General features: G+C 36.8%; 1 protein-coding gene across 1 annotated transcript in view; it reads right to left on the bottom strand.

The window, feature by feature from the left end:
* Window positions 1–289: 289 nt before the first annotated feature.
* Window positions 290–23,574, bottom strand: part of LOC105086820 (uncharacterized) — a 380,981-nt gene continuing 357,696 nt past the window's right edge. Inside the window, exons 10-12 of the mRNA XM_064496518.1 lie at window positions 4,405–4,480; window positions 4,220–4,268; window positions 290–3,344 (exon numbers count right to left, since the gene is read on the bottom strand). The gene's annotated coding sequence lies outside the window, so the exon portion shown is untranslated. The remainder of the gene's footprint in view (window positions 3,345–4,219; window positions 4,269–4,404; window positions 4,481–23,574) is intronic.

Below are 23,574 nucleotides of genomic sequence, written 5' to 3'. Positions count from 1 at the left end.
GAAACTGATCTCTAGATTCTATACAATCTCATTCAAAATCCCAGCAAGCTTTATTTTTGAGAAAATTTGACAACCTAATTCAAAACATTATAGGGAAATACCAAGGACCTAGAATAGCCAAAACAACTTGATAAAAGGACAAAACTGGAATACTTAGATGCCAAGATCCCCAAGAAATCTACAATAATCAAGACAATAGTATGGTGAAAAATTCACATACAGGTAAACGGAACAAAATACGTAGTTCAAAAGTAGAACCATGCATATGTGGTCGTTTGATTTTAAACATAATACTTCAGACAAAATAATTCAATGAGGAAAGGAGAGAGTTTTCAACAAGTGGTGCTGGAAAAATTGAAAGTATCTACAGATAGAAAAACAAACATCAACCTTCACTGCAAAATACACAGAAAAATTAACTCAAAATAAATCACAGATGTAAAAATAAAAGCTAAAGTCATAGAATTCCTGGGATAAAAATTTAATATTTTTTGTCTTGACACAGAAATGTTTTCATAGATTACTCAAAAAGTAACAATAATAACAGAAAATAATGGATAAAAAGTACTTCATCAAATATAAAAACTGCTTTTCAATAAAGTGTTTAAAATTGAAAACACAAGCCACAAACTGAGAAAAAGCATTTGCAACACATATATCTGATAAAGGAATTGTACTTAAATAAAGAACTCTTAAGACTCAATAACAGAAGTAAAACAACTCAGTTTTTAAAATAAGCAATTTATTGAAACATATTTCATAAAGGAAGATATACAAATGGCCTCTAAGTACATGAAAAGATGCTTAACATCATTAACATACCTAACATGCATTAGGGAAATGCATATTAAAACCATAATGAGTACCATTATATTCCCATTCAAATGGCTACAATTAAGCTGACTGACACTTTCAAGTGTTTGTGGAGCTATGGAACCACTGGGACTCTGATACGTTGTTGAGGAGTTGGCCATTGCTGTGATCTCCTGAGGCTCAGGGTCTCTCCTAAATTCACTTGGTTGTGGACAGAACTCAGTTCTTTGTGGTTGTAAGACTGAGGATGCAGCTTTCTTGCTGGCTGTCAACACAGGTCTGTTCTCAGCTCCTAGAGATTGCTCGGTGTTCTCTGCCATGAAGCCTGCTCTACAACATGGAAGTTCTCTCTCTAAAAAACCAATTGCAGAGTTTCTCTCATATTTCAAATATCTCTAACTTTTCCTAAAGGATCATCTGCTTACAGCATACTCACCGAGGAAAAACACCCACTTACAGCAAACTTATTAGAGAGAAATCCCTTCACAATATCATCTGGATTAGAGTTTGATTGAATAACTGAGAAAAAGCTGTGCATGCCAGAAGGCAAGACTCTTAGGGGCTAGCTTAGAATCCTGCCTACCACGTCAAGAGCATGGATAAACTCCAGAAACAGTCTGTTGAATGAAATAAGCCAGATTTAAAGAGGATACATATATGATTCCACTTACTTGAATCTCTAGGAAAGACAACCATGATTCATGGTAATAAACAGCAGATCAATAGTTGCCTGGATCAGGGGTGGAAGACTACCTGGAAGGGAGCACAAGAAACCTTTCTGCGGTGAGGGATTATCATGTACCTTTGTATTGCTACTGGTTACACAGGTCTGCAAATCTGTCAGAACTCATCAAACTAAATGTATATTCTGTATAAATATATATTCTATACAAAGTGTATGCCAACAAAAGCTCATTTATATTCTCTATAATGTGTACCCCAATAAAGGTCATTAGAAGTTAACAGAGCCAGCCAGCCGTGTGACCTTTGCCTCACTGTCACTTGCAAGTGTTATGTGAGAACATCTGGCTGGTCAAACATAACCTCACCCAGAAACCAAGCTGCAAAGCAGTCTAGCAAATGCAATTTTAGTTTTAGGTACCATTCCTTTATCTTCATGGTAAAGGAATGGACACTAGAGAGTAGATTGTACAGATGCTGAGCTAAGCCAGGTCCTTCAGTTCAAGGTATAAGTATTTCTCCTCATTCTTTTGCTATATTTAATAGGCCAGATTAATGAATCAAACAGACACACATGTATGCATGTGTGTATACACATCCATGCACATACTCCCCACGGACAAGCACTATAATTCATAAACAGAAACAACGTACATAATGATGGCCTATAATAATATAGCTTTTCATGTGATTATACAGAGCAGTTTTAGTCCTTTTACTGTTCCACAAGTTAAAAGACAGAAGCCTGGTTTCTAGTCCTGGAGCTCACTAACCAAAGACATCACCTCCATGGACAAATGTCACTACAGATTTTATCACTGCTTGTTTTAACACTGTGTTCTAGTTTTGATACTTAGGAATGCAACCTTTTCTAGAATCATATTAATGGGAAAAAAGACTAAGTTATACATAGCAGATCCTGCAGAAACCTTTAACGTATTTTCCCTTTCATTTTTAGATGAGCTCAATTTATAGGGCAGGGATTTCTTCAATAATCTCTATTTGAATAATAGGGGTGGAGTGGGCAGGGTATAAATCAATTATTCACAAGGCCAGATAATCCTCTGGGATTAAAAGAAGGGTGTTTTCCAGTCACAAGCATGTGTACTTATCAAAAATAAAATATACAAATTAATGAAAAATCTTGAACGCATCTGGGAAGGATTTTCAGAGGATGAGCTACAGAGCACACCACTTGAGAACCACTGACACAATAAATTACATAAATGGGACAGAGAGCAAGATTTAAGCAAATCACCAATGTTCATTGATTGTGTTTCTGTAATATGCATCACACCCAGAGAGAACTAAACTTAATTAAAGCCATATTATGTAAGGGATGGTGCTTATTTGATTTTTGCCAAAACTAAGCATACATATAGCAATTGAATTTATCTACTGAAGCCCACAGAAATTACATATTTACTTCTAAGAGAACTTTCATGGGTTCTTTAAACCTAGGTTTCAGGAAAAACTAACAAAGAAATGTTCAGACCCCACGTGTCATTCAGGACCATTCCCTTGCACTATGAGCAGAGATGGAGTTGTTCCAATAGAGTGGTTTTGGCCATGGAAAGTCTCATCAGACTCCGAAGTCATGTGCACCCCTTTTCCCTGGAAGGACAAACGTATCAGGGCTCTGTCTGGTTTCAAGAAAACCCAACAGTGACTTAAATAAGTCAGTGGTTACTTGTCTTATGCAACAAGACCATGGATGGAAAGATCAGGATGAGCACTGTGGCTTGATGTCATCAAGGATGCAGATTTCTTCTGAATTCCTCTTGAAACCAATCCTAAAATGTGGATTTAATCCTCATGATTGGAAGATGGTCGCGTCTCCAGGCATCCATCTGGGAGGGAGGCGAAGCGAATGAAGAAACATCCCAGTGAGTTTCTCTCTTCTAAAGCTTTCCTAGAAGCCTCAGCAAGAGGCTGCCATTAATTTTATCATTGACCAGAACTCGGTCACAAGACTACATTTATCTACATGTGAGGTTGCCAAAGCAAGGTTTTTAGCTGAACACATTTCTCCATAATTGGCATGGCTGTTAAGTAAGAGAGGAGAAGTGGATGTTGAGTAGGCATTGGGTTGTGGCTGTCACTGCGGGTGACTAGCAAAGGCAAGATCTGCTATTTTGACACTGCCTTCTCCCATCTAACCTTCAAATCTCACACACACACACACACACACACACACAGACATACATGCACGCAGTTGGGCCACTTATTTCTGCTCACTTATATTCAGTTTCTATGAATTTCCTCAGTAGATTCTTTCCCTGAAAGGCTTAGTATACTCTTGGGGGAATATAAAAACATAAATACTATTTGCCCAGGTTTTCTATGTCTCTAAATCAAGTTCTGAAAAGTTCTGGGGTTCAAGTTATTGCTAAATCAAAATTGAAATCAAAATATTTCCGGAGAGTCCTAATTAACCTTGTAGCACTTTTCCAGAGTTAGTCTGAGATTAATATTCATTTTGATGGATTGAACTGGAGTAAAGAAGCATTTTTTTGAACACCAACAACGTGCCAGGCCCTGTTCTTAAATAACCGAGCAGAAAAAGATGAAGTGTCTCCCATCAGGAAACTCCCTGTCTGATACAAAAGATGGGTGCATGAACACACAACTACAATAGAGCAAAATGTGAGAGCATGGCTGAAGAATGCTTAACTCTCCTGGGGGAGGGGCGCAGGAAACATTCTCTGAAGACATGCTATCCAACCTGGATGAAGCGATGTCAGGACCAGGTCTCATGTTTCCTGATTTTCAGTCTAAAAAGGGAAATTAAAAAGTGGCAATGAGAAACATACCTTCAATAATACTTTTAAATCTATCTATGAATAAACATACAACCCAAAGTGTTGGTCTCAATTTTAACAAGATATTTGGACTACTGCTTTGGCTCACCCAAAATGCATTGTTATCTTCACAGTTTGTCTTATGTTTCATAAATATAGAACATCTCACAATATGTTGGCACCTCCTGAAAAACAAATAGCAGAATGACTAATAATCCAAGAAATTGTTGTCCACAAAGTACACTAGGCATTTTCATGACGAGCTTGAGGAATACTTCAATTCCCATTTGTTTTCTGTACTAAATATGTCAGAATAAAAGAGGTTAAATATTTTTAAATTAACACTACCACACAGTAATGGTCTAAACTGTAAGTGGCACTGCAGTTGAATCTCTTGATGATCAAATTACACAGTCTAGAAGGTCCATATATCCATTTAGATTTGGGGGTTGGGGGTGGAATTTCATGGCAGCCCTTAATGATTGTGAACTGAGGCATGTTCCACCTTCTCCCAGTGACTCCCTATTTTCATCATCATCTGTCCATCCAGGACACATTTCCCAAACCCAATCCTGTCTGCCTAGAAAAATAGTTAATGTTTAAAAAAATGCCCCCAAACTCTCAAATATTTTATTCCTTTAATTCTCGACAACATACCTGAAAGTTTGAATGAACTATTTTATGTGGGTTTTGTGAACTTAAGCGACTTGCCTAAGGTCATATAGCTGCTAAATGAGGAGGCCAACTCGGTCTCACCCTGATCTCAGTGCTCGTCCCAGTACTTCTGACATCTCCCTACTAGGTCTGCTGCGGGTGAGCTCTGTGCTACACAATCACAGTCAAATTTTCAGTGACTGACAAGGGGGTTTTCTCTGTTATCTTATCTAAAAACCAAGTATTTTCAGTGATACCCTTTTAAGTACCTTGCAGCTCAAATACTCTCCCACTCCGTAAGTCTATACTTGCCATGTTTCCTTCACCCAGGTTCCTCAGACATTCCTAATATTTTAAATGTAGTATTTATTTTAATAATCCAAGAGTTTTTATTGATCATCTGTGTGTATTCCCAGTACTCTACTAAGAGCAAGACAGACACAATAAGCTTCAGTTTTTGCCTTCTAGGAAGTTACAGTTTATTTTACTAAGTTAATGTAAGCATCCTGATGGCTAGCACCTTAATAACCACTTTATCTTTTGTGCCTAGAACAGCGCCTGGCACTTAGTACATTTTTAATAAGCATATTACAATCATACATGTAATATTTAAGTGAATTTTCAAGACTAGAAAGCATATTATGGGTGTAACTGTGAAGGAAAAAATGTAGCCAATAAGATACAGAGTCTAAAGTGGAAAAACAGTAAAATTCTAAGCCCAGACTCTCAAAGAGCACACAGACGTTCTGGGGTCATCAGCAGTTCCTGGCAGGCCCAGCCAAAGTGCAGAAAAGCCACACCCCTTTTGGACTTGAGTCTATCAAGAATCCTAACATAAACTTTGAGCTAGTCACAAATTTTAGAACACTTCTCACAAACAATAGTATGTGTTTGCAGGCATGGAAGTAACCACGTATCGCCCCAATCTGTGTATAAACATGAAGGTAACATGTTCTGAAGCAGGAGGGCTAGACGAGAGTGAGGCTCTGAAAAAGGAAGCACTTTCACAGTCAAATGAAAGGAGACGAAATTAGAAATAACAGAACTATTATCTTAGCTAAAGTTGGTGCAAGTTTCAGGGCTCGGGTAAATTGGAAAGTATACTAAATCTCATTGGATACCAATTAAAGTTACATTAGGTTTCAGTATATACTGCAAGTCTTATAAGAACTAGTCATTGTTTTTGTCTCCCAGGGTGGGTCTAATCATTCTCAATCAATTCTCTGTCATCATAATATGTCTCTTTTTTTTCTTAGAGGTAAGTGCTTAGTTTATATAAACTTTGCCTGACTACAAGTGGGCATTCTTCACAAGATGTTGCTTCAACAAAGTGTTAGCTAAAATATACTGAGCACATCCTCTGTGACAGGCAGATGAAGGAACTGAGGCACAGAAGGTTTGTATAAGTTCCCATAACCAGTGAGTGGTGGATCAGGACCTGAGCTCAGGATGCCTGGCTCCAAAGCTGGCATTCTAAACCCAGAATCAGGGCTTGTTTCTGTCCACAACTGCTATTCATGATGCAAGTATAGATAAAGGCCAATTTATGCAAATGTATTTTGCCTACTTGGTGGATTTTCATGACATGAGTTTAACTCTAGAATGATGTCCCCTGGCCATGCCATATCGATTGTTTTGTATCTCACAACGTCACCAGTTTTTGTACATCTAGGAAATAAGATTTTAATATTAGCTTGAAATCAGCAAGAAGGAAAATTAAGAAGGGGAAAAGTATATAAGATAATTTCAAAATTCTACCCAGGAGGAGATAGGATGGCATGTGGTGAATAAATCTAGGAAGTTTAATGTTCTAGTCTTCCAGGAATATTTTAGAGAAGTAGGAACCTAACAAAAGTCACCCACCCAAAGTGGGCATGAAATTGTTAAACTACAGACCCAGTTGATTAGAGAAGATTCGGCCCTGGAGTGGATGCAGCTCCTGTAGGAAACTCCAATGAGAAAAATTAAAAAGGTATAAGGGAAGTGTCTTTTATTTCAATAATGGAAGAGGGATTTAGGACGTCCTCAATCAAGATGTTCTCCAAGCCTGACCCTCCTTGACAATGGTTTGCAAACTATATTATGCGAGAGAATCACTTGCTAAAACACAGATTTCTAAGCCCCATCCCCAAAGTTTCTGATTCTAAAAGTTGGGCCCAGGAATTTGCACTGGTAACAATTTCCCAGGTGAAGTTGATACTGCTAGTTCAAGGACCACACTTTGAGAATCACAGCTCCATGGTAATTGCTCTCTCTCTCTCTCTCCCTCTCTTCCTCTCTCTCTCCTCTTTCTCTCTCTCTCTCTCTCTCTCTCTCTCTCTCTCTCTCTATATATATATATATATATATATATATATACAACCATCAGAAGCAGTTATCTCCATTGTAAGATTATGCCTTTACAATTAGGATCAGAGTATATGCTAGAGAAAAAGGCTAGAATGACTAAATCCCTGGGCAATAGAAGAAAAAGAGAAAGAAAATCTACCAAAAATCGTATCAGCTGTAGGGGTAGCAAAAAACTTGTCTGGTGAGGGCTGCTCAACTAAGCTAACAAAAAGACACTAACCAGACCAGAGATGATAACCACCCTGTCCACTCTTGGCTACACTGCCATCAAGAAACCAGCGAGAGGGAACACCAGCCCCATATTGGTGGTATTGCTGGTAAACCTACATATTAGTTTTTAAGTAGATAAAGATTTGGACTTTATCCCATATGAAATGGTGACTCCTGGAGATTTTTAAACTGGACCATGATCTATTAGATCTGAATTTTAAGAAATGAAAATATATATCAATCAGGACTCTTCCAGTTTGAAAACAAAACTCAATTCAGAATAGCTTTAGCAAAATGGAAAGTATATTGTCTCCTATACTAAGAATAAGTCGGAAAATTTATTCTTGGTTAAATCTATACCCTCAAACAGTCTTCTCAAGATTTAGCTAATTTTCCCAATTGTTCATGAGACTAATTGTTTTTTTTTTAAATCAGACTTTAGTCTAATGTTCAACCATGAACCAACGTTTATGGTCTTGAGTAACTGGAGGATCGAGTTGATCCGAGCCCCAGAACCAGTCACCTTGCAACATGAGCAGCCTAGTCCAAAGTCCCAATTCTCCCCTAGTTTACCCAAAGTGTTCCATAGAAGTATTACCATTTTTAAATGCCTAGATGTGAAAGAGTTTGAGAAACAATGCCCTAGAGAATAAAGTAGCATAGGATAGGAAATAGGCCAGTGTCTTCCGGTTATTTGTATAATGATCCCAGTGAAAAGAACCTCCAGGTGTCTTAAAGTTGGGTGTATAAAACCAACATCCCTGACTGCTGCGTTGCTACGTAAGTGGATAGTAAATCTCTTACAGAAGTGGCTTCCGCTCTCTCAGAAGATGGAGAAGTGGGGGTAGTGGCTAGGGAGGGCTGAGAGAGGACCTTTGGCCTCCGGCGCTGCCACTCCCCTTATCCCTACTCCAACCTGAGTGATTTTGAGTCGTTTCCCTCTGTGTTGCATACAATAGGGTCTTTGCTAGCAATCAGGGTTCAATAGCTTTAAAAAGCTTGCAAAACACCTCCTTCAGACACCTATGCCATCTCCTCCATCGTAGCCGTGGCAGCCTTCACTTACAGGGACTCAGAAATAGTCTTTCCTTGAAAAACCTATGCAAAAGATTATATGAACCCTAAACCTTTCAGTTCCCTATTATGACTAGTGCAGGGAACAGACTCTCTGGGACTGAATTTTCGATGTAGTTATGGTGCAACGGCTTGGTTAGTTTTCAGGACATGGATTTAACTAGAGCTTGGAGTGCAGCTTGTCAGTTTCCCTGGGCTTCCGCATGGGGCAAGTCATACTCCGGTTTGGGACAATTCTGGCAACAGTCCAGTGAGAAAATACTGCATGCCAGGTTCACGCTCAGTTATCTCCAGTTTGAAAAAATTTTTTTCTCTGAATAAAAAAAAAAGTGAGAAAAAAAAAAGCCTCTTAAGATGATAACCAACACAGACTTCCCCGAGGATTAGAGAACTTTTAGCTTTTAAGCGCCTCATTGCTGAATCACACAAAGATGATTTTAAAAGCCAAGTTTCGGAGTGAGACATATAGTTCTGGGTCCTCAACAAATTCTGACAAGATTTCACACACTGTCAGAGAGGTTCTTTGCTCCTGCCCGGCTTCCCTGCGGTGGGAGAGGGGACAGAGCCAATGCCCCAACCTCCTTCCTCTCAGGGAGTCACTTTGACCCAATTCCAGAAGCCCAAGGGCTGTCCTTAATTAGCATTGTAATTTATATTGCACAATTATGCAAATTGGGTACATAAACAAAATTATCCTTTCAGTTTGGCTTTGCTACGGAGAAATGCAAAGCCAGTTAAAGATAAGAATAAAGAAAACAGAATAAATTTGCTCTAATGCAATGCGCCATTTCTTAATTTATCCATGCTTTTGTTTTACTCATTCACCCTGCACTTGGGGGGGTTAAAATTTTTCTTTTCTCCTGTTTTGTTTTTCTTCCTTTTGTGCTGGTTTTTCCTTCCTTTATCTCTGCTTGGCTCTTTTCCTTGAGAAATTTTCCATCTCATTAATTCTGCTGCAGCGATTCATAACTCTTTCGGGCCATTTCTTTGTTTTCGGATATGATGACTATCTTGACTGTCCCTTTTCTTTTTGCTTCCAGATTCTCTCCTTTCTCCTGGCATCTCTTTCTATTTTGCTCCATTTTCCCATTAGTTTGACGTACTTTTATCGCCATATGATGCTCCTTGTCTGATATCTAGCAAATGCCCTCAGGATCCAAATCATTTTTACTAAGAAAACTGAAAATAATTATGGCAAGTAACAGAGCTTGGAGGATGGAAAACCAAAGATACAAAGCCCAAGGAAATTGAACTGGAAGCCAGTGCCTAGAGGCAAGAGATAGTATTTAAGTAGATGTTAGCCACTAGGTAATCAAGCAACAAATCAGCATAAAAAAGATAATTTTCCAACACTGGATGATATTCCAGTTGAGCTGGCTCCTTTCAAATGCCTTAAAATTGAATGGAAAATCAGAAAACTTTAAAATATTTAAAACTGGTTGAAAATACAACCATCCAGATAAAGCTAGGTTGAACAGTGGCTACTAAACTCTGGTTAAGAACGGAAAAGAGTCTGGGCAGGAGAACGTTAAAGGTCATCGAAGCTTGATAAGCATTTAGATTTAGGTGGTCTATAAATTGGGTGGGGAGACAACATGTTTGCAGTAACCATTTAAAAATGAGAAATTCATCTATTTGAATACAGTTTGGGGAAAATTCAACCATATTTACTGGTGCTTGACAATATATGGACACTAACTGTTAAAGGAATTTATAGCAGAGGTCCTTGAACAGAACTGTGAAGAGGACAGGATTGTTCATTGCTTTATCTGCCCAGAACCACAGCTCCCCCCGGGGAAATATCCATCCTCCTTTTACAGCCCTCTGGCTGCAGCAACAGCAGCCAAATTAAAATATTACCCAAGGGATCAGACCCAACTTGGGCAAATCAGAGCATCCTGCTTCTGGCTATAACTTTTTCCACTTTAAATAACTCTCAAATATCTCCCACACAGAGTTTTAGTCCCCATCTCTCTCTCTGACTCCTAACTTATCACCTATCTTTCTTCCATTCACTTACTACTTTCTGGCCATCCTGGATGACTAATATTTTCAGCTTATTGATTTTCTACCTTTCATCCTCTCCTCCTAGAACATGGTCTTTCTTGCTTTTTCAGTGGCTTCTTTCTTCTTGTCATTTGAGTCTCTACTCGAAAGTCATCTTAGAGAAAATATCCCCTACCTAACGTTGACCTCCATCCCATCACTCGCTATATATATCACCTAGTTTGAACTCAGCACCATTGAACATTGGCTTATGTATTTATTTAATACATGTACTTGCCTCTCAGATACTTATATTTCAGTTTATTTCTTGCCTGTCTCTCCCCACTAGAATGTAAGATCTTGTCTGTCTGGTTCACCGCTGCCTTCTCCGTACTCAGGACAGTGTCAAACACATAGAGCATTCCCCAAGTAATTTTGATTTAAACGAATGAACTGATGATTGTTATAGAATGGACAATGACCTAGATGTGCCCAGAGTTTTCCATCCCCATGATCTGTGGGGTTTGTGAGCAACAGTGAATCAAGTTCACGTTTTGGGGCATTGAGTGCTTGAAGTAGGAGATATAAAGCTCACAGTAACTGTTTTTCCAACATGTGAACCGAAGTGAGTAAGCCAGTGACAGGTGTGGGTGGGGAAGATGGCACAGGGGGGATCAGGGAGGGAGCAAGTATGGGGTGGTGGGAAAAGGTGAGGTAGTGAGGGTGGAGGTGGGTAGAAACTGATCTTGGAGAGTGTTTATTGCCTGGTTGCTGATGCTCCTGAAGCCTGGCTACATCCTGTCTCTGGCTTCTGTGAAACCCCTCAGACTCCTTGCTATGATTTCTGCTTTCTCTTAAACCATGAGATGGACTTCAATCCTTTGCAATCAATAAAAGTAGTTCATGACATTACAACACTATGCTTAATAACTTAAAACTGGGTGCAAAATTATGGTTTGAATCAAGATTCTGCTGTTATTATCTCTACCACGGACCAATGTCTTAATCTCTCCAAATTTTATTTTATTATTATTTTTTTAGTTGAAGTATAGCTGGTTTACAACATAGTGTTAATTTCTGGTGTATAACATAATGATTCAGTTCTATCTATGTATAGATATAACTCTGGCTATATATATATTCAGCTATCTTTATATCTATATATGTAGACCTATATAGATATATTCCTTTTCATCTCTCCAAATTTTAGTTCCCTTATCTGAAAAATGGACAATAGCAGAGCCTACCAGATACGGGCACTGGAAAGACGAAATGTGATTACATATGGAAATTTCTTAGGCACAATGCCTGACACATAGTAAGTTCCCAAATAAGGAACTATAGCTTGGCTCTGCTTTGAATTGGTATTTCAAACCTACCCTCATTGGTGTGTCTTACTTTCTGTGGCACATCCTACATTCCCATTTATTTTAGACTATTTTCTAAATTCTTTTTATGATTAAGTATATGTAGAGTTGGCCTTCTTTACTTTCCTCTGTGATGACATATCAGTTTCCATTAGATGTCCCAGGTGGGGCATTTATGAATGAAAAAATACTTGGTGCTAAGAAATTGGGGAAATGATGATACATTTTTTTTTCATTTCCTACATGTATTCTTTTCCTCATTTCTAATTTTTTTTTGCTTTTTACTCTTTGCATAAAATTAAAGATTATTCCTTAAAAAATTTGATTCTGTGATTCACTTGTTGATCTTATATTTCTCTAATTCAATTAAATTTGCATTGCTTCTGTCCCTAACCTTTGTCTCTGATTTATTGTAGTCTACTTAAGTTCTTCAGATAAATACTTTATTTATTTACTTTAATTTTAATGTAATAAAGGCTAGAGCCTATGCAGTAATCTCTTAGAATAGCTTTGGTAATACACTTCTGTTGAAATGTGGTGCTGTAATGTTAGTAGATTTCTAAATAGTCTACAATTATTATTTTATTTTACAATTTGTCACAACAGTTATTTAGGCAAATGATTTATTTATTTAATGTTTTTGTTTTACTGTTTGTTTTTAATATTTTGAGGAGTAGTTTTATGAAAAAATGTATTTTTTAGTACTATGCAATTGTGACCATATGTGATTTCTGCAATTTCTGTTATTTATCATTCATTTGTTCTTGACTAATACTGATCTATTTTGGTAAATAAACCACAGATGCTTGAAAATAAATGTGTAGTTTCTGTTTGTAGGGTACAGGTATTTGTAGATACCGGTTATTAACGTTTCCTTTAACTTCCTTGATTTTAGTTATTTAAATTATACAGTTCTTCTGTGGTGATTTGGCAGTTATAATTCATGTTTATATTTTAAATTTATGTTATATTTCCCTTCACGTGTCTACATACATTCTTTATACCTTATACTTGTGTCATTACCAAAGACAAGAATGAATCAATATATTGGCTCCTCTCGGTTAAGATGAAAATCTTGGTACATTTTTCCTTTTATGATCCTTCCACTCCTAGCCCTGCATCTACATTCTCTTGCTGATTTTTGTCCATATAACCTATATTTTAATACCAACTCATTTTTGTTTTTTAATTAAAAAAATTTAAGTATCTTACTTTGCCAATGATTTTCACATTTGCATTCACTCAGTTTTCTGAAAAGCATATTACCAACAATTGTATAATCTTACTGTTATGTTCTTTCAGGGCTGTGTTCCTGTCCTTGTACCAGACTGGTATGTCATATATTCTCAAGAATCCTGGGTAAGGAACTAACACAGTAGAACGGAGAGAAAAGATAAGAACCTGACCAAGTAAAACTTAAACTCCCATAATAATAAACATTGCTTCTGTAAGTGTATGTTCCCATAAACGTGTTTCCACCAAGATTACAGTAAATCGTCACCTTGATAACCCCATCTCAACCATGGTCAAACATACACACATGCAGACAAATCCATACTAATGGGAATGAGCACTTTACTATTTCCCTTGTGCTAATAGTCTCAGAAAGTGAGATGTCTACACTAACTTTATCGTTATTAGTCCTTTTAATGGAGTCACCTGTAAATAATTGTAAACATTGGTCTCAAACTTGGCTGCACATTGTAATCACGTGGGGAGATTCTTAAAAGATCCTAATGACCTAACTGCTCACCAGACCAATTAAATCCAAATAATTGTGGCTGAGACCTAGGTAGGCATCAGTATTTTCTAAAGCTCCTCATGTGACTACAGAATGCAGCCAAGAATAAGGACATAGGAGAGTCAATGGAATCTGAACCCTCAGTCCAGTTTTGCCTGTGGATATAACACAACATAAGAAAGAGCTTTTCTGGATACTTAAAAGTGATTCAGAAATAGAACTTCCTTCTGGACTGGGGTAACTACATCAAAATGATTGAAAAGCATTTGTATCATTTCAGTGACTATTGCATCATTTTTAACATGCAGATGATTGGAGTATACAGCTGTGTTTTGGGGTAAGAGTGGACAATAAGAGGGTTTCTCAGAGTTAATCAGATAGCTCAGATAAAACCACCATGGAGAAACAGATTATATCCCAATTTTTCAAAGTTAAGAACTTTATTTCATAAATTTGGTTTCAACTCTTCCACACGAAAATTTGAAGTCATGGCCCTGATATTAAGAACCTACCATCTTTTCCTATATTTTTAGGCAGACTATCACATGGATGTTCCCTTATTTTATGAGCCTCAGCTATGTGAGTTCAGAATATGGACCAGATTATCTAATTTTGAAGGCTACCCGAATAGAGTCAAGAAAATATTCTCTCTAGAAATGTCCTTTGAACATCAATTGTTACCATAACAATTATAATGCTTGACTTGTGATAAGATGCAGATAAAAACAAACACAAGCAAAACTCATATGCAAACTTTTGCTGGTATTTTATTATATGCATCTTTCTAAACTGTTAGGTAATAAATTAGCAAAACTATTCCAGCTATAGTTATCATTCCTTTACAAGGAAAGGAGCTAATTAGCTGTTTTATATATGATGACAATCTTTAGTAAATTGCTACTTTTTTAAATTGAAAATTTGACAGCATAAACCAATTTATTTATTTACTTATTATTTTTTCTTCCAGGTTTACTGAGGTGTAATTGACAAGTAAAATTGTTTAAAGTGTACAATGTGATGATTTGATACACACACACTTTGAGAAATTATAACCACAATCAGGTTAACACATACATCGCCTCATATATTTACCATTTTTTTACATGTATAATAAGAATGCTTAAGATCTACACTGTTAACAAATTTCAAGTATACGACACAGTATTATTAACTATAGTCCCTATGCTGTACATCAGAATCAATCAACTTGGTAGTTTGCACACTCAGATACCTTAGGAAAGAGATAACATCTACAGATAGGATGGAGCTAAATTAGCTTCATGGAGTGATAACTTCTCATTTTTGGCCTCTTCCCTGCTAGGTAATATGTATTTACTTTATTGTTTGTTCTGTTGTTTAAAAATATGTTGTTAAAAATATGCCCAATGTACTTGTCAGGCAGAAGACTTAATTATAGTTAAGGATGCTTACTTTGTAATAGAATCTGAATTTCCAAGATCTATAGCTTGATTGAAAAATATTAAGCAGAATATATGATCCTTGGAATCTCATCTTACAGAAAAATAATCAAGAAGATACTGTGAGTTAAATGTCTTCTATAGTGATTTTCACAAGGTCCAGTGGTTCTCAGATAGGATCTGGACCAGCAGTATCAGTGTCACTTGGGCATTTCAGAAATGCAAATTGTCAGACCCCACCCAGCCCTACTGAACCAGAAGCTTTGAGGCTGGGACCATCAATCTGCGTTTTAACAAGCTTTCTCTGTGATTTTGTTACACTCTGAAGTTTGAGAATCTCTGACACAGTAGAAGTGCCAAAAAAGGTAACAGAATAAACATAAAACAACAAAATCTATGTCTCTTCTGTTGCCTTTTTGTTTTATCTTATTTAAAAATGAATTTCTCTGCATTAAAAGATAATATTTGCCCAAGAAGTTTACTTTTATCTCCAGCAGAATTAATCAGAGTACCTATCATTCTATTATTCTATTTTCCATTACATGTCAGAGTCATGACTGGTTTTCAGCATCTTTTAATGTACAGTTATGTGGTCATTAATTCCTTACATTTGCTTTTAAAAGTTTTTTCAAGCTACAGTGTTAGATTTCATGTACTTTACTTACCTCATCGAGATAATGTTACTATAATGATCTCACCTATATGTTGTATAATTAGATCTACTATCTCTCTAATGAGATACAGCATGTTATTTGGAACCAGATGTTCTATCATGGATAGCAGAGGACACTCTATGCTAGAATTTCCAAGACATTCAAGCATAATGTAAGCGGTCATTTCATACAAATTGTTTTCGATTCCTTTCTTTGGGAACCTAGCTGTTTCTGGGTGAATATTTACAGTTGCAATAACCCAAAGGACTAAGGGAGTCAGCTGGCTTTGGCACAGAACAGAGCACATAACAATTATTTGCTGGGAGAATAAAGATTGGCTCTCAGTGAGCAAGAAAAAAGTTACCTGGGAACACAGACCACGTTGCTCTAACATTTGCATTTGTGCATTTACAGCACGTGTTCAGTTTTATGATAATATATTTTAAGAAAGAATCTTTTCGTATGAAGAATATATTTATTTATTAAGAAAGAGCTACACATAGGCTTAAGAATGGTAGCCATTTTTCAGTAACTGTCTATGTGTGTTCAATAAATATGAGATGGAAATAAGTACATATATATCCATGGGCTTGACATTGACTATTCACTCATCTAAAAATATCTATGTGCATCTTTAATACAGCAAAATGAATACACAGTAGACATACGTAGACACACAAAGCAAACTGCATGGAGGCCCAGCCTCAAGTTTGTGTTCAATGATATTCTCATCTCTCTGCCAAACACGAATACCTAACTATTTATCGAAACCGTTATTTGCTTGTCAATGAAACCCGAGCATGCAGCGTTTTATGAAAGTGTGGTGAATTAATGATCAGGATGACCTCACCTCGCCACAGCCTTCTGAGTCTCCACAGAAGAGGAAATTAAAGGAGACAAACCGAACGGTGACGCTCAGGGACTCCCTTGATTCCGCCTGTCACCGTTTTAAGCCGGCTCAAGGCCTCGGGGGAGTCTGGCTGTTCGAGAGCCTTCCTCAGCCAGCCAGACGGTAACGGCCCACTGGTTTTATTCATTACTCTGAATGTAATGCACTAAATTTAACAAGTAACACACTCAGCGGGAATTTATTAGCCTTTTGCAGCATGATTGCAAGGTAGGATATGGATATGGATTCCAATTACTGTTGACATCCAGATAAGGAGAACAAAGCCTGTATATAATTATTAACCAAAGTTGATATTTTAGGGAAATAAATAAATAAGTAAAAACACAAATAAATATCTCTGTACTATTTGAAGCAAATGTTCTCCAGGTTGAAAGTTTTCCTGGCTCCACAATAGGAGCATTCCAATGACAGAGAATAGCAATAATAAAACAGCAACAGAGGCAAAGTGATCCTATAGGCAACAGTTTTCACATAACAATAGGTGTGTGGAACAGATGTACAGTAGAGAGAAAGTGAACAAATTCCAAACATAGACTCCTGTGCATTATGGAAATGGATGTTCAAAGAAACTGTCATCTTTAAGTAAGGAGTGAGTATTATAATAAGAGAAAATAATCCATTTAATATTGTTATTTTAGAGGGTAACTATAGATCTATTAAAATATGGTAAAAGGAGTGACTGTAAAAAAATATAATGTTATGCTTTCTTATCTGTGACCCTGGAGTTACCTGATGATGAAAATTCAATATTATTGGCATACAGGTATTTATGACGTCAAAGGCTTTGGGCTGCACTAAGGAAATGGGAGTAGGAGCTAGAATTTTAGGTCACTTTGGACAAAGGTTTGTTGTTATTATTGTTTATTTTATTTATAAAGGCCATGGGAACACGATAAATGTAATGGCATAGGAGAGAACCTGATTTTATTTTACCAGACCCTATATGAATAAAAAATGTTGAAAAATATATGGCAAATGAAAACACGGGGCACATCAGCTTCTCCATGATTAACCCAAATGACCAACTTAAATTATTGAACTAAGAGGCAACATGCATCACTGGTGAAGGCTTGAACCCTCATATTACACAGAATCATATTCTAGCTTTAATAATTACTAGCACTCTGACCTTGAACCACTAATTTAATCTCTCTTAGCCTGTGCCCTTAAGTGTAAAATAGGAATGATAATAGTAATTACCTGTGTTGTTATTGTGACAATACTATACTATATACTTCAAGGCTAACAGACTAGATCTTACGTTTCTCAAGACAAAAAAAAAAAAAAAAGAAATGCAAGTTATGGGACACATTGAAGGTGTTAGCTAATGTTATGGTGGAAATCATATTGCAATACAGAAATGTATGGTATCAACATGCTGTATACCTTAAACTTATACAATATTATTTGTCAATTATATCTCAGTAAATAATAATCTGGTAAATTATTTAATGTAGTTCTGATCGCAAAGTAAATACTCAATAAATACTATCACATTTTATCTTATTTTGTATCATTTGAATCCACTCAGTATTAAAAATCATTAAACCAGGAAATAAGTATCATCATGATCTTTTACACCTGGATATGCTTTAATACAAAGTTTTAAAGATTTTTTAAAATTTATTTATTTCTTTATTCATTTATTTATTTTAGTTTGGGTGGGAGGTAATTAGGTTTTTTAAAAATTTATTTATCTTGAATGGAGGTACTGGGGAATGAACCCAAGACCTCATACATGCTAGACACACACTCTACCATTGAGCTATACCCTCCCCACTTCAGCACCAATTTGAGCTCAGCTATTTAAATGGAAAGAGGATCATTTTGTTCTTCTACTGATTATAGAGTTGAGGGTCATAATTTTATGGCAAAGCCTTGTCATGAAACCATGGGAAGTTAAAGTGCATTTCTGATACTCAGCATGCTAAGGTATAACACTGGTCTAATGATAGCTGCCCTTGAGGGCGGATGGTAAAACTGGAGAAAATGTATGTCTATGTATATGTCCATGGAACTCAGCACATGACCTGCTACATCCAAATATGGAGAGTTTGTTTTTTTATGTTAGGGATCTATAGATGGACTCTCGTATTTAGTTACCACTACAATTCCACTTGGTAGATCTTATTGTCACGTCCATTACTTTGCAAATGAAATGAAGGATGAAACATGTTAACTGGTCTAAGACCATGGAGTTATAGCAAGGGCCTTGCTCACCTTAGATCAAAATAACCGTAAGTCAGTGCTCTTTCTACTACGGCAACCTCCCTTAGTAGGTAAAAAGATAAAGGTGGGTCACCAACAAAAATGTGTTTGTGTGACTCTGTGTGTGTGTGTGTGTGAATGAAAAAGGCATGTGCTCTTGGAAGTTGGTACATGGTTTGGGTTTTAAACAAAGAGCAGGTAAATTAAAATTATCTATGTCAAGTCATGGTTTTCTCTGACTTCCCTAGAATGTCATAGAACTTACCTATTTAAGGCCTTAAATAATTGAAATACTGAGGTAGTTATCTGCAGAAGCACAAAGTTCAATCTTACTGTCACCTACTGATGCTTTGCGGGATCAGTCTTCATAAGGCCTATAAACTCAAGGAAAGCAGTTAAGTAACATAAATTCCATCAACCTTCAGGGAATCCCAGAGCAACAAAAGAATGATTACTTAAACTGAGCAATTGAACCAAAACTACCAATCAAAGAGTATTATATATATGAGTGTTAATACTTTTCACCATTGAATTCTATCACTACTCCAGAACATTTTTTTATTCCACAATACATGGGACCCACATGTAAAAAACTATTCACATAATTTAAGATAGAGACCCAGTTTTCTGAATCAGAGAAACATGAATAATACCTGACTTTTAGAAATTAAGGAAGAAGAAATTAAAATATTATTTTAAGTAAATCGTGAGTAAATGCTTACATTGAAGGCCATTCATTCATTCACTCATTCATTCATTCATTTATTCAACAATGATATATTAACTGCCTTCTTTTGGCCAGTTCTGTGTAGCACTGAGGATATAACACTGAATCAGGTAGATGAGGTCACTGCCCATATATTAGTGGAGAAAGATATGAAATAATCCTATAATTATGATTTTAGTGAGCGTGTTGACTGCAGTGGAAGTCTATATGAGGACTGAAATCTGCTCTTGGCCAGGGGTCAAATGGTGTCATCAGGAAATAACTTCACATGTGCTAATGCACTCAATCTTTGCACCAATCCAATGAGGTCAGCATTGCTACAATCATCCCATTCACACATAAACAGAGGGAAAAAAAGCACTAAATATCTTAACAAATCACAGAGTCTGTAAAGGCTAGACCCAAGATGCAGCCCAGGCCATCTGGGTTTAGATTCTGCTCTTAGCCATTGTGCCATAGAAGTTCATGTGCATTTGTGAGGGATAATGAAAACACACTCCAGATGGAAAGAAGGCACACAGGATGCACTAGAACAGACCAATAGAAATGTGAGCCACATATGTCACTATAATTTTCTAGTAGCCATGTTAACAAAAAGTAAAAAGAGGTGGGTACAGTACTCCGGAAAAATGTCTTGACAGTTTCTTATAATACTTAATATGCAAATACAATATGGCCGATGGACTCAAGCACTTACCCCAGATAAATTAAAATGTATGTTAACAACATGCACAGAAATGTTTATGGGGACTTTATTCATTATAGCAAAAACTAGAACCAATAACCAGTGGGTGAGGATTTAGTGTGGAATGTTACTCGGAATGAACTATTGCTGTACGTACAACTTGAATCAACCTTCAGAGAATTATTCTAAGATGAAAAAGCCAAGTCCCAAGGATATGTCCTATATGATTCCATTTACTTAACATTCTTGACATGACAAAATTACATAAAACTAGTGGTTGCTAGAGGTTAGGGACAGAGGAAGGGATGAAGCACAGGAATGGGGTAGATGTGGTTATAAAGGTACAAGATGGATCTTCATGATGAAGGAACTGTCCTGAGTCTTGGTGTGGTGGTAGAAACATGTATTTACAAATGTTGTAAAATTGCACAGAACTAAACACACACACACACACGAATACAATTAAAACTAGGCAAACCTGAATAAGATGTATCACTGTCAGTATCCTGGCAGTAATACGGTGATAGTAGGTATGCAAGATGTTACCATTGGGCAAAAGTGGGTAAAGGGAGGATAAGATCTCTCTGTATTGTTTCTTACAATTGCACGGAAATCTCTCTCAAAACAAAGATGTTAATTAAAAGAAAAGAAGTAGGTTGAGTTTTTTAAAAAAACTTTATTTAACCCAATATATCCATAAGTTCATTTCAACATATTAAACAATATAAAAATTAGTGAGATATTTTAATTTTTTTCCATACTGTCCATTTGAACTAGCCACAGTCCAAGTTCTCAGTAGCCACACCATACTGGGCAGCACAGGTGTAGGGAACGAAAAGACAAGATGTGAAGACAACGTTTAAGAGGTAGGCGTGGGTTATGGAGACAGCACTTGTAATGAAATCCAGAATCTTTGCAGTGGCCTACAGAGCCCAGTGTAGTAACCTCCGCTGCTTTCTCCCTCCCTCAGTCTCCCGGAGTCTTTGCTGTTCCTGGGAAAGGCCCATGCATGCTCTGACTTGGGGAATCTGGCTCTTGCTGTTTAGTCTGCCTGGAACCCTCACCCCCGGAGATCTCTCGGACTTGCTCCGACAGTCAGAACTGTCTCTGCTAAGATGCCTGTCACGAGGTCCTTCCTGACATATTTCTATGAAAGAACAAATTCTACTCTCCTCCAACACTCTCTATCACCCATTAGACAGCTTTGATTTTCGTAATGGTACTAACACCCTCTGACATTTTGCGTATTTACTTACTTGTTTACTGTCAGTTTCCCACGGAGCCTGGAACAGTGCCTGGCACACAGAATACATCCAGGGAATATTTGCTGAATGAACTGTTTGATGATGGTTAACTCACAGTTCTCAAATGAACTGCTTGCCTTATTACATTTCAGAAATTGGGCAAAGTGTCCTGAGTTTTTAAAGGACAAAGCACACAAGCAATCTCTTTACATTACAATAAGATAAACAAGATATTTTAAATATAAAGTTTAAGCTTTCATCTCAGTTTTTTTTTAACTTTGCCACTTATTTTAGAGAGCTCATTTCTGATATAAGATCATTTTATTCATATTTTGTTTCTATATTCATGATAAATTTATTTCCATCTTGCTGCAAAATTCACTTTTCTACCCAGTAAATTCATTCAGAAATTCTGAAAAATGGTATTCACTATTCTTGAAAGTGCTGTCAGAGCCCTCCTAAAATCCTGGGTCTTCCACAACGTATCAGCTTCTTAGAGAAGCATTCTCCAGTAACCCCAAATTTCCTTCTCCCTTGCACTTCCATTATGCACCAGATAGGCTGCTTAATTCTACGCCTATTCCGGTCTACTTATGTCAAATATATGTATGAAAACGTTCTCTCTCCAGGAAGACAGAAACTAGCCTTTTTCTCTCTCAGTCACTAGCATACAGCTTTACACTTCTCAGTTGGACTTAGATAAATATTTGATGAAGTGAATGAATTCTGTTTTGTTTTAATAATGTATGCATACATCTGGTATAGAACACTTGGTAGGCAAACATTGTATCAGATACCTCTCAAACACAAAGTCACACCAAGCAGTATCTTTTCCAGAAGAGAATAGTTATTAAGCTCCTATGATACATTAAAGATTTTACATGTGATCTTCTTTAGTCCCGGTGATATATGACTGTTATTATTAACTCTGTATCTATGAGAGAGTGGGAGCTCAGAAAGAATATGAAACTTTTACAAGATCTAATGGCTATTGGATATCAGAATTCTCTTTGTCTGCCCACCTTCCAAGTCCAAAGTATTATTTCCCACTTTACAGTAGGGATCAAACACTTCAACATAGAGATGGCTTTTGTAGACAAGTGATATGAGGTATATATTTTGTTACCAAGGTTACTCAAAGTTTCCAGGACCCCAAAGAAATTAACATATTAGGGATTTTCTAGAGAAATGCAACTGAGATAAGTTGAGCTCCTAAAACTGTATTTTATATAATATTAAGGAATTGAAGATTTTTCTCCAAGAAAACAGTATATCATACAACATGGTAAGGAACTTGGCCTTACCCAAAGAGAGGTCCAGCCTTTGCACTTGGCTCCTAGGAGGTAACTTATGAACCCTTGGAATCTCCCAAGTGATAAGAGAGTCTATTATTCATGGTGGGCCCTTTGAACAACGGATCATGCCTATGGAATAAAGCACCAATAAAAACTACGCTGAAGCTCACGTGAGCTTCTTCTGTTGGCAATACACCATGTGTATTGTCACACATCAGTACTTAGAAGGGGAATTCACATACTGAGGACAATAGAAGCTTCCACTTGGAACCCTCCCAGGCTCTGCACTGTGTCTCTTCTTTTGGCTGATTTTCAGTATCATGTCCCTATAAATCTGAAACTGTAAGTACAGTAGATTTCAGTTAGTTTTGTGAGCTGCCCTGGTGAATTAACAAACCTGGAAGTGGATCCGAGAAACTCAACTTTCAGAAGTAAGAGTGGTCTTCTGTGGACTCTTCCCTTTTAACTTTGTAGTTGGACCCTAATTCCTTGTAGTTAGGCTATAAAATCTTGGGCAGCCTTGATAATATGGAAGACTATATCCTTAACTCTGTGTAGGCATATAATAATAATAATAATACAATAATTTTAGAGATCCCTGAAAATGTATCATAGCATATTAAAAATATGTGGGAAAGAAGGGCATGAAAAAAATGACCCTAAATATTCAAAGTATTATCATGTCCACATATTTGGTATTGTTAGAGGAAAAAAAAATTGATTCAATGTAGGAAAGAACTTTCTGAAAATTAGACCTA

This window comes from Camelus dromedarius, chromosome 2 (genome assembly GCF_036321535.1).
Source record: "Camelus dromedarius isolate mCamDro1 chromosome 2, mCamDro1.pat, whole genome shotgun sequence".
NCBI lineage: Eukaryota > Metazoa > Chordata > Mammalia > Artiodactyla > Camelidae > Camelus > Camelus dromedarius.
The sequence above is the reverse complement of the archived record's forward strand: the minus strand, read 5'-3'. Positions and strand labels throughout refer to the sequence as shown.